Below are 12,057 nucleotides of genomic sequence, written 5' to 3'. Positions count from 1 at the left end.
CAATTAGGTATTTTTATTATTCTGTTGAGAACATGCAAATATGCAGTTCATAAGGGATGTATGAAGAACATGGTAAGTATAGATATAGCACAAGCTGAAACGGAACACATCCTCAGCTCTCGCCAACCCTGCAGGGGGGGGTTTAATAATCTCCGGACACTTATATTTATTTTGATGTGACATTGCTTCTTATAACTCTGTTTGGTTCCATAGGTGATGAACTTCTCTTTAAAAGGCATTCCTAAATCATAGACATCAGAAAACTGCACTTTGCATGGGCTGTGCTCTTTTCAGGCTTTACCAATCAGAGCATAGGAAACATAAAAAAATGAAAAGATGCCAATTATGTAACCTCAACAAGCCATTTATGTAACCTCATTTATATTCAGAATCATTCAGAGTCGTTCAACAAAATATGGTTGGATGTTTCCTGCCAATAAAAGTGATTATGGCACGTTGAACTGCAAGAACAATGGATGTTCCAGTGCTTAACTGGAACAAGTTTGATAATACAATAATTCTGCTTAAAGCATCTGGATGCTTGTAGAGACGGCTTGAGTACGGTGAATAAATTTAACACCTTAACAGGACTCAACTCAGAGCAAAAAGTGTCATTACATCGATCAGGATCCTTTTCTTCCTGTACAATCAAGTCAGCCTCTAATAGAGCTTCCCAGGACCCTTGAAAGATAACAGGTCAGTTTCTCAGGGGACTTATCAGCATAATGTACAGTATTGCCATCCTGCATTTAAATGACCGTTATGACAGATTACATCAGAAAGCCAACAGCAGCCTGTTTTTCGATAGAGATCACAGTGAACAATTTCCAAATTTGTCTTTGTTTCTCTTCCAGTGAGTCATGTATATATTACAATGTCCCCACAATGTGATATAAGCCTGTTATTTTGACCTTATGGAGATATTTTTCCGGTCTCCAGAAGAGGAAATCTGTGACTACAATCAAAAAACTGAAAATGCCAAAAGCCCTGTATTTTGTTTGGTTATGTATGGTTACGGTTAGGGCTGGGTGGGGGGGGTTACGTTTGCTATTGAAACTAATGGAGAGTCCCCACTAAGATATAGATGTACATTGGAGGGGACCAAATGTCATATTTTATTTCACATGCATGAATAAACAAATGAATGAATGATCATGAATGAATAGGTTTGTCTGAATATATTTGTATTACAGCATTTCAGCTTGTTCCACCTGTTACTAATCCTACATGCAGGTACATCTGCTCAGAAACAAACATATATAACATGGGTAAATTGTCATGACATCAGAGTAATTACAATTGTTAAAAATGCAGTAAATTCTTTCACGACTGATTATTCATGAGAATAACAGCCGCATGAAGGCGCACAGGCACACAGCAGTTTCGCTCTGTGAGAGCTTTCCGGAACGATCACCGAGATCTTTGGCTCCGCGTCCCCATCCAAAGCGCAGGAAGGGACAGAGGGCCGGCCGGCCGGAGCGTCCTGCACACGTGTGGCTGCTCCACCGCCGCATCCCTCTCCGCCTGTGTTCTTCGGAATCTTTTGACAGTGGAGATTCACGAGCCACCAAACCTTTCTTAGCGGTGACAATCCCCCCCCCCCAACGGGTAGGGCAAGGCGGCATTGTCAACAGTGAGATGAGAAGCGATTCTGCTCCCGCTTTGGAAGAAAAGTGGGCCGATGAGGGGAACTCAAGTAGACAGTAAATTATTTATTGTTGGTTATTTGCTTGGACGACGCTTTTATCTTACAGCGTTACCCATTTACACAGCTGGCTTCTTCAATGACATGATGTACACTTATAAAGAGCATTTTCTCAGAAGCAGAATTCCCTGAGGACTCGTCTGGATCGTCGCCAGTCCGCACCTTTAACCCCAACCGGGTCCTAAGCCTACTTACCTCCCAGGCCTAGAATGAAACTGCTACCATTGCATCGATAAGATGAACATGAACATGAAAGGAGCAGAACTTCTGCCCATTTTGGGAGAACATTAACAACAGAATGTGTCAGTCAGCAAGAACGGCGAGATGAGCGGATAGGAAGTGATCAGCGGAAACCGCCGGCTGTTAATACGCACGCGAACAGGTGAAGTGAACATGAACGTGAACGTGAACGTGAACGTGAACATGAACGTGAATGCACACACTAATGCCAAAGTAACGCAGCAAACGCAGGCCCCGCAACGTCAAGATTTTATTGCATTTATTTAGCAAATGCTCTTATCCAAAGTGACGCACAGTTGAGCGAGGAGGAGCAGTCCATCACAGGATCTGAACCAACAGCCAACTCATGACCGGCAGAGTCCTAACCCACAGGGCCAAACACCACCCCAAAAAAGGGCCCCCAATCCTCCCCACCGAGGAATAAACACATCTCCCACAATACAAGAACAGTCAGTACAATACAGTACAATACTAATACCAAAATCATACATTATTATTAACAGACTTTATCACCAAAACACATTTTTCACATTTAAAATCTCCCTCCCCTGCCCAAAATTCAGCCAATCAGCATCTATTCCAGGTGTCCTCTACCTGTAATGACCACAATAAAATCGTGATGTAGTCTCAGACTTGGAAATGAGCCCTTAATGCACTTCAACATCAGGTGCCTGTAATAATCTTTTTTTGGCCGTGATTTATATTGTTTTTCAACGCACTGAGGCTGGTACAAGTTGCACTTTTATAGCTGCCCCTCAGCATCCATCTTGGGAATCTTGAGCATCTATAAAAATTAATTAGCAAAAGGACTGTTGTACAAAATGACTTACATAATTTAACTTTGTCAGTTCACATAGCTAGATATAAGCTATTCAGAATATGCAAAGACAAACCAGTACAGCTCTCCTTCTGCGTTTCAGTTATGCTACCTGACAGTGTCTGTGAAGAACATTTCTGTTTGTAATTTGGTGTTTGCACTGTTGAATTAAATTGGGCCATCATAAATCTGCAGCTGTCTTAAAATGTTCCTGTAGCTCAGAGGAACATAAAGGTTTTGTATAACTTGCAAAGGGAAATAATATATAATGCAGTAAAATGTAGACATACATGCCTAAGAAAGTTTCAAATTTGATTCCACCGTGCTGCCTTCTACCTACTAAACAATGCTGGGGATATTGTCAGCTAGCCCACCCCCCATCACCATCATCATCTTCATCGTCATGTCTTCTCAAACAGAAAAAAAAATATATATTAATTTAGTCAATTCTCTGCTGTAAAGATAGAGTGTATGCCTGTAACACATACGAATGCATCAGATACGTACTTTTTATTTGATACAAACGACTGTGATCCGGCGTGAAGAGCTTGTCAGGAGAGAAGAAACGCGCAAGAATATAATTATTGAACCGGACGGGTAAATGTCAGTGACGCCGCGTAAGCCGGGCGAGCTTGATCCGTAAGGGGGACGGCGGCGCGAGATGGGTGCGTCTCCGCGCGCTCTGACATTTGTACAGCCTGATGGATGAGTCTGCGCTCGCTCTTCCGACTTCCGTCCGGGCAAATCGACACACGCTCCGGCGCCGACACTTGCACCGCACGCTGGCTTTTACCCACAAGAAAACTTACCGGTGATATCAGCCATTTTCCTTTATGAAAAGATCCGGTGATTAGCGTTAGAGCTCCTTACTGCTGTATGCACCGGGTGGTGTGTGATCCCCTTGGGAAAAATAAATTATTGCAATAGCTGTAATCTGTAATAGCAAGGATCAGATAAGTAATAAAGACACGGGATCATTTTTATCATTATTATTTGCAGGCAGTGAAGAGGAGCAAAAGACAGCGCGTGTTTCTGGGTAACTAGTAGACAAACTACAAAGTAATGAGAACCGAAGACTTTCAAAATGGCTGTTTATCATGTGACTTGAAATCCTTAAATAGAAATTCACCCAAAACCTGGATCACCCTTATGTTCTTGTAGAAAGATAACACGCCAGACTGTTTGTCTGTTTGCCTTGTTTGTTTATTGTTATTGTTAAGCGGCATTTGCATTTAGCATTTTATATAATGTTCAGTGTTAACATCACCATGTAGAAATACCTTAAAATACGGAACATTGACTAAGAGATGACCATTGGAAATATATGCAGCAGATGTTTTCAGTAAGATCATAAACAGTCTTTTGCAAGATTTGCAGACTCCCTATATTCTATTGTCCTCAGGCAAGACAAACTGGGAAAAAAATCTTGGTGATGCTGGAAAGTGAATTTAAAAAGAGAAAGCGATAAGTTCCTGCTCAGGGTGCATACAGTAGCCCACCTTGAATACATATGACATTGCCTGATGGTAATCAAACAACATATTATCATATGTGGTTTTAGGGGAAAGGGTATGTTAATCCATTCGATTAGGAGCATAACCAGTAAGGCCTCGAGAAATTGATTGCTTCTTCTTTATTTCTCTACACTGCTTTTTAAATGCAGACCTCGTTTGGGCCATTGGGGTTGGACGCCCCAAAGACACTCGATAGCCAATCGGGCTCCGAAAGGCTACACGACATTATCGCTCTGCCTGAGGATGCGGGAATCGTGCAGGAAGATGCGAATTAGCCTAGGAATAAATTACACCGGTGCTAGTGAATTATGGACAGATTCAGCCCGCCTCATCCACCACCCCCCGCCGCCCCCCCAGGGCTGAAATAAAAACCAGAGCCATACAGAAACCCTTTTCCTAGTATTTCAAGGTGACATCCTGCCCTCAAACTCTACCATCCGCCTTGACATATTGGTTTTATATAATAATAAAACTGTCCTGCACCAACATACTTATTCATATTTCAGCTCCTTTCCACTTATCACGCACAGCTATGCAGATTTTGTAATAATGACTATCATTACAGTATATAGATCAGCTTTGTAGAATTGAAAATATTGTTTCTTTAAGTTGAAAACCAACTTTGAACTTCAACAAAAAGAATTAAACAATTTTACCTTTTTGATAATGACATGTGAAGAAAAGATAATTAGTGTAAAATAAATCCTTGTTCTCATGCGGTTCACAGATCCGCTGATACTGTCGCCAGTACGCAAAGTCCAATTCAATTTAGCCGTTAAACACATTTCCTTTATTATTTATGACTGCTATACGTGGTGCCTGTTTGCTGGAATTTCAATGTCCTCTGGGTCTGCTGTACAACTCAGGTAAATCAAAGTGACTCCTTTAGGGGGGCAGGGTATGTAAATCCATTACCCTGCCGTGACAGCAAGAACAATCAGCCCGCTTGCAGTTACGCAAGCCATATTTTAATCAAGAAATAAGACGAGAAAAACAGCAACAATGACGATAAACGATGGTAAACAGAAAGAACTTTAGCATGTGACGTAGCCATATCTGACAGTGCGACGGGCAGTTGTGCAGTGACGCGTGGCCCGCATATTCACGCATATTCACGCATATTCACCCGCTAAGGTTCCCTGTCTCTTTTCATCAGTCCTAGGATTTAATTATCATAAAAACATGTGCTTTTTTGTTCTCCTTCCCCCATCAGGAATGACTTTTTGGCATCCAATCAGCGCTGAGATGTAAGACAGATAGCTTAGTTCGGCATCTTTGCGCATCTTCTCCCTTTCCAAACATCTGCCAGGCGAGCATAGTGGCCCACGGTTAGGAGAGTGGCTTTTGCCAACACAGTGCACCCTCAGAAATCTGAAGAGAACCTATTACCAATCTCGTTGCGGGATATTCTTCTGCTCGTTTTATTCTACAGCACTTTGTAACCCTGGGGCTATGTTCGCCTCTCTTAAGCTTCTGTAATATAGTGTTACACAGTTAAGGACTCGTTCCCCAATTCCAAGGTGCTCCACGAGAATAATCCTTACAGCTGGTCAAGATCACCTTCCAGCTGTTCTGAAGGTCTGTCACTGCTCGCTTCTCTGTAGCATCTAGACGTCTCAGCAGCAACATCTACATTTTAGTGTTTTTACCTCAAACTTAAAACAACCACCCTCTATTTGATTATTTATTTATTTGTTCATTTTTGCAGCCATATTTTGCCAAAAGTCTTGGCGTTCTTCCAGGAAAAAGAACTGTAAATGTTTGTCTCACACTTCAGATTTATCTTGCGTTCCACCAGTCATTTTTTTTCCATGGCTCCATAACAGAAGACTGTATATTTGCGGTTTTGTCCAGAGCATCTGTCAGATTCACTTGAGCAGAATGGTGAAAAGCGAGCCTCCCTGAACCAGCCTGTCCTTCCCTCCGCAGGACACAGCCCACCTTGGGAGTGAAAAAAAAGATGGCACACAAAACAATTCCTCTCTGCTTCCTGCCACATATATTTTTCCACTGATGATCTTCTCTGTCCTCAGAGTGACTCCTCACGGCACCGATTATGTGTACAAAGTTCTTACAGTATAAGGCACCATAAACACTGGAACCTCAAAGAGGAAGGTTAGGAAGCGCTGAATTTTGAGGGGTGAAGTGTCACACCCCAGCCATGCATTATTGATGTTTTGTATATATGCAGCCACGTAATCATTACTGCCAGCTGATGCTCGACTAGGCATTCAATTTGGTTTAAATTCAAAACAGCAGAGTGTGTCCCAATGCTTTCTCAGGCTTCGGAAATCAAATCTCAGGTTCTAGGTCAATTTGGGGATCAATGCAGGGATCTTGGCAGTACCCACATTCAACATCATAAATACATTTAAATATAAGTATTATTTACTGTTGCTTTTCATTCTTTTGGTCACCCCATAATGGGTAGAACCACACTTGCTATGTAATGGATTGCCAAACAAAATTAAATATTTGTTAAGTTATATTATCTTATATATTATTTGTTAGGATTAATTATATTTGCTCCACAGGACTACAAGTTTTGACAAACTATGAAAGTGTTCGATACAGTTATCATTCAGGTGTATTATTTTAAGAAGCAGATTCCCATCTGATAGTTAAGCTAATGGGCACCTTACCCAAGGGCACAAATGTCCTCATAGCAACTGAAGATACAATCTTGTAACCGTAAGGTTAGTTTTTCACATCCCTCTCTCATGTAAAACATTCAGGACTGCCAGCTGGTTGGAGTGAGATTTTCAATTCGAGACAAGTCTACATACACATACACAGGCATGTATGTACACATGTATGTAATAGTGTTATTACCTTGTAAATAGACTGCAGGGTTTGAAAACTATCCAACACTTTTGATGCAGCTAATTTTAGGTTTTTAGTGGAATAATATAGATTTGCCGTAAGATGTCTTGCGTCCGTGTGAGAGTCTAATGGCCTGAGTGTCACGTCAGATGCATGAGAGTCGGCAGTGCTGCATATGTAGATATTTCAGTGTCTTTATACAAGAATGTATAGCTGGGCATGTTTGTCTGATGCAGTAACTGCAGTTGCTGAGCTGAGGCTGTATGCAGACCCCCCCCCCCCCCCTCCAGGCCTGCAGTGATGCACTTTGATGCTGCTGACCTCCGAAAGCATGTCAAGCAGTGCATGGCTCCCTGCGCTGCCACCTGCTCTACAGAAACACTTTACTCCGCTCACAGAACATCAGCTGCCTCCCAACAGACTCACATAGGATCCAATGGCTCGATCCAGGCTCCTGTATCCAATATCATCTGAATCATCAAAATCACCATACCTGACCTGTCTATTCCGCCATTGTGTGTTTAGCTCTTCATACAGATCTTTATGAATGCTATCATATAGTGTTTCTGGCTAAGAGATGCATTTAGGCACTTTATATTATCATCTACCCATTAGTCATCTAACAGCTTACCCTATGCAGGGTCTTGGAGGAACATGTAGCCTATCCTTCTGCTAGTATCTTATGGCTTATTTTAATGCTTAGGAAATTCTAGTTTTGTCTGCTGATCTTGTTGGGATGTGATGGATATTATAATGGAGAAGTCATGTCCCTTGACCAAGGGTGCTGCTGCTGCCACAGTTTGAACCGGCAACCTTCAGGTTAAAGCGCTGAAGGCAAATGTCATAAATAATCCGGCTTTTCCAAATTGGGGCGTACCTTTTAGAGATCTGCGCAGACATGATGAGGTTAGCGTTCTGATAAATCACCACTGATGAACCTTTATAAATAAATCAGTCTTTGTCATTTGCACAAGTACATTGGGATCCTTTGCTCTCCATAGCTGGGTGGGTCACAGCCCAGGGTCAGCCAGTGTGCAGCACCCCTGGAGCTGAGGGGTAGGGGCCGTGCGCCAGGGCCCACGAACATGTGACTGTTCTTGAAGCAGTGATCTTCCAATCACAGGCACAGAGACTTAGCCTACTGAGCCACATGCCATCCCAGTAGAGTAGGTAGCGTTTTTGCAATTAAAATTTTAGGTCTGAAACATTGTGAAATTAATGTCTGAATAACTCAGCCTTGTCACAGAGCTAAAGCATCTCTTTCTTCTTGTACCTTGCTGTTACTTTCAACATTTTATCATGTAGGCACATGAGGCGTCCTACTGGAGACATAAAAGTGTAAATATTTTGTTATGGGTCACACAGAATTTTGACATTGCATCCGCTGAATAAAATCCTGACAGACAGGGTTAGAAATGCATCTGGTTTCTTCCATTATGTTGTGACTGTAATGTTTCGTTATGCGAACGATGATTTTGCTGTCTGAATGAAGGTAAGGGTGCATGGGGGGTGGGATGGGGTGGGGGGTTGTAGCTTCTGCACTGCCACTGAACTCTCTTCTCATCCTGGAGTAATTTTACACCTCAGTTAATCTCCACCTGGGCATGCTCAGGCAACACGCAGCACCCAATCAGAAGCCCGGGAAAGATATAAAAACACGGAGGAAGCATCACAGAGGAACATTTGCTCTGGTCTTAGGCTGAACACAGCAGACAAGCCGATAAAAGGCACTCTGTGAGATCGGGGGAGGGGATGTCGGGGGAGGTGGGGGGGCCAGGTGATCCACATGCTGCATTGATCCCATCCACGTGCTCCTCCACTTGGCTGCATGTATGTTTGTATGTTATTTCTCTCCCCTAGAGACGGGTCCTAATGCTGGCAGCACAGAGCTGCCCAGCTATTTGTCTATAATAAAAGTCGTTTTAAGTTAACAAGCAGCGATCTGTAGCAAACTGGAATTTGGAAATTGCCGAAACACACTTCAGCCTCTCCCCTGAGCTCACGCCGTCATCTTCATCTACACTCCAGCCACGGCTAGCGTCCCTTGAGAGTAATTAAACATAATCTGGCAAACATGATATGACACAAACGCCTGGAATATTTTCAGCTTCCACGCTGAAGGAAACTCCCCCCGGGATTAATAAAGTACATCATTTCTTAAAAGACATTTTAAAAGACACCGTTTGGAGAAGCAGGTCAAACCTGGACCGGACCTTTGTTGTTTAGCTAAATGAAAGTTGACATGGCATGTCCAGTCATAGTCACTATCAACAAAACGACAAGTGACATCCTAATATCGCTGCTTTAACACTAGATTTACCGAGTTTTTATTCTCTGCTGAGAGTCCCAAGGTGTTTGTCACCCCTGCTGTGATTTTCGCAGGTCTTCAGCCCCATCCTCCTCCTGCTTTTGTTGTGCAAACACACCCATTACCTGTGAGGCCTGGCGCATTTGCATTTTTTACTCAGAGTAGCTCAAATCCAAGGCAGGCTAAACCTCTGTGTGTGACATGGAAACCTTCACAAAAGTCTGCCATATCTATACCAAATATCCCACACGCTGACTGACCTGCAAATATGAAAGACGCACATTCACAAAATATATGGAAACACAAGTCTGTGTTATTTATAAAACAAATTGAGTGAAAATAGAATGAAAAGTTGCTAATAGAATGAAATGAATAAAATGAAAACATGCTAACACTTCAGTCTCCAATGCATGTTTGTATATAAATGTCATAAGCTGAGTGAAGTCATGGTCCATGGTTTTTGACATGCTCATACACATACAGAATAAAATGTCATTTCATTTTCATTGGCCATCACTGAATTATAACACCAAAAGTGAATTTTGTTTTTGTGTGATCTCTCCAGCTTTGCATGTTTGGCTGTTCATGTAAAAATTGATGTATCCGTGCCTCAGTTCCAGGTTCATCTCTTCGTCATCTTTCTGCCTTTTGTCTCAGTGGTTACTGTCCCACACAGTCTGTCTATCTTTCAAAGTCTGTGTTTGCAGCGTTTGAAAACCCAGTGACCATCATCCCTGTATTTGGCAATGGAGTTCCTTGGCTAGAAGAATCGGAAACAATCTTCTTTTTCCTTTCCACCCTGTAGATGCTTTGTACAGAACGTAGGCATTCACCGCCACCAAGTCCAGCATGTTGTAAAACACAGCTACTGGCCACTTGCTTGTTGCTGCTCGTACTGAATACATGCGCGCCATTCTAAACACTGACGTGGAGAATTCCTCTCCCTGTGCAGTGTCCTTTGCCAATGGAGGAAGTTCACGGCAAACGTTATTCACCATGCCCAGTAAAGTGAAGCAGTCTGTGTGACAGTGACAGTGAGGTGAAGAAATTGTCCATTGTGACATTTCTCCCGTCATCCAGAAATGACTCCATCAGACTCATGACCACGTTCTCTGCCAGCCTTCACCAAGAACTGTGCTGAAAGTTTCACTCCAGGAGAACACATGAACATAGATGTACAGCTGTTCTCGACCAAGGTTCATTGTCCATGCAGTATATTTACATTTACATTTACAGGATTTGGCAGACGCCCTTAGCCAGAGCGACTTACATAAGTGCTTTGAGACTCTGCAATGAATTTCCGATGCTAGCTCAATAAGGACCCCAGCTACGAATACTATCTCTGAGAACGCCATTGAGTAGTGCAGAATTTTTATTTTATTTTATTTTTTTAAAACACACACCAGAAAAAGAGTCGAGTAAGAATATAGAAGTTCTACGTCAGGTATTTCTGAAAAAGAAAAGTTTTGAGTCGTCGCTTGAAGACATTCAAGGATTCAGCTGTTCGGACATCTAGGGGGAGTTCATTCCATCAATTAGGTGCCAGGACAGAGAAGAACCGAGATGCGTGTCTTCCTTGTGCCTTGAGGGGAGGTGGGACCAGTCGAGCAGTGCTGGAGGATCGGAGAGATCGTGGTGCAGAGCGGGGTGTGATGAGGTCCTTTAGGTAGGATGGTGCCAGAGAATTTTTGGCTTTGTATGCGAGCATCAGTGTTTTGAATCTGATGCGTGCAGCTACAGGAAGCCAGTGGAGGGAGCGCAGCAAAGGAGTGGTGTGGGAGAACTTGGGAAGGATGAAAACAAGACGAGCAGCTGCATTCTGAATCAGTTGGAGGGGACGGATGGCGCTCAGTGGTAAACCCGCTAGAAGCGAGTTGCAGTAGTCAAGGCGTGAGATGACGAGGGACTGGACGAGTATCTGGGTAGCCTGGGTGGAAAGAAATGGACGTATCCTCCTGATGTTAAAGAGGAGAAACCGACAAGAGCGAGAAAGACTGGTGATATGTGAGGAAAATGACAACCGATCATCTATGGTAACTCCAAGGTTTCTAGCAGAAACCGAAGGACGGATCAGGGAGTTGTCAAAGGAGATCGCAAGGTCCTGGAGGGGGGATGAGTCAGCCGGGATGTAAAGCAACTCAGTTTTACTAGTTTTGAGTTTTAGCTGGTGAGTGGTCATCCAAGATGAGATGTCTGCCAAGCATGTAGAGATCTTAGTGGAGACATGAGTGTCTGAGGGAGGGAAGGAGAGGATGAGTTGAGTGTCATCGGCATAGCAGTGGTAGGAGAAGCCATGTGAGGATATAACTTCGCCAAGAGATTTAGTGTAGAGGGAGAATAGGAGAGGGCCAAGAACCGAGCCCTGAGGGACACCGGTGGAAAGACAACGTGGAGTAGATGTGGATCCATTCCATGTCACTTGGTATATCGCATCCAAGCCGGACAAATTTGGGATCAAGTTCTGGATGGCCACGGATTTGGAGACCAAATACGTCTGCAACGTGTCCCCTAACTTGGGAAAGGACCCCAGTCACCAGAAAAGGGAGAGGCTGGCAGAGAACATGGTCATGAGTCTGATGGAGCCATTTCTGGATGACGGGAGAAATGTCACAACGGACAATTTCTTCACCTCACTGGCACTGTCACACAG

General features: G+C 43.2%; 1 long non-coding RNA gene across 1 annotated transcript; it reads right to left on the bottom strand.

Moving 5' to 3' along the window:
• Positions 1 to 1,163: 1,163 nt before the first annotated feature.
• On the bottom strand, positions 1,164 to 8,522 carry LOC125744824 (uncharacterized). The gene is made up of 2 exons (XR_007398505.1): positions 3,270 to 8,522; positions 1,164 to 3,169 (listed from the first exon to the last, which is right to left on the bottom strand). It is a non-coding gene; the product is annotated as an uncharacterized LOC125744824 (long non-coding RNA).
• Between the last annotated feature and the right edge of the window lie 3,535 nt (positions 8,523 to 12,057).

Source organism: Brienomyrus brachyistius, chromosome 6 (genome assembly GCF_023856365.1).
Source record: "Brienomyrus brachyistius isolate T26 chromosome 6, BBRACH_0.4, whole genome shotgun sequence".
NCBI lineage: Eukaryota > Metazoa > Chordata > Actinopteri > Osteoglossiformes > Mormyridae > Brienomyrus > Brienomyrus brachyistius.
This window is presented reverse-complemented; position numbering and strand designations above follow the sequence as displayed.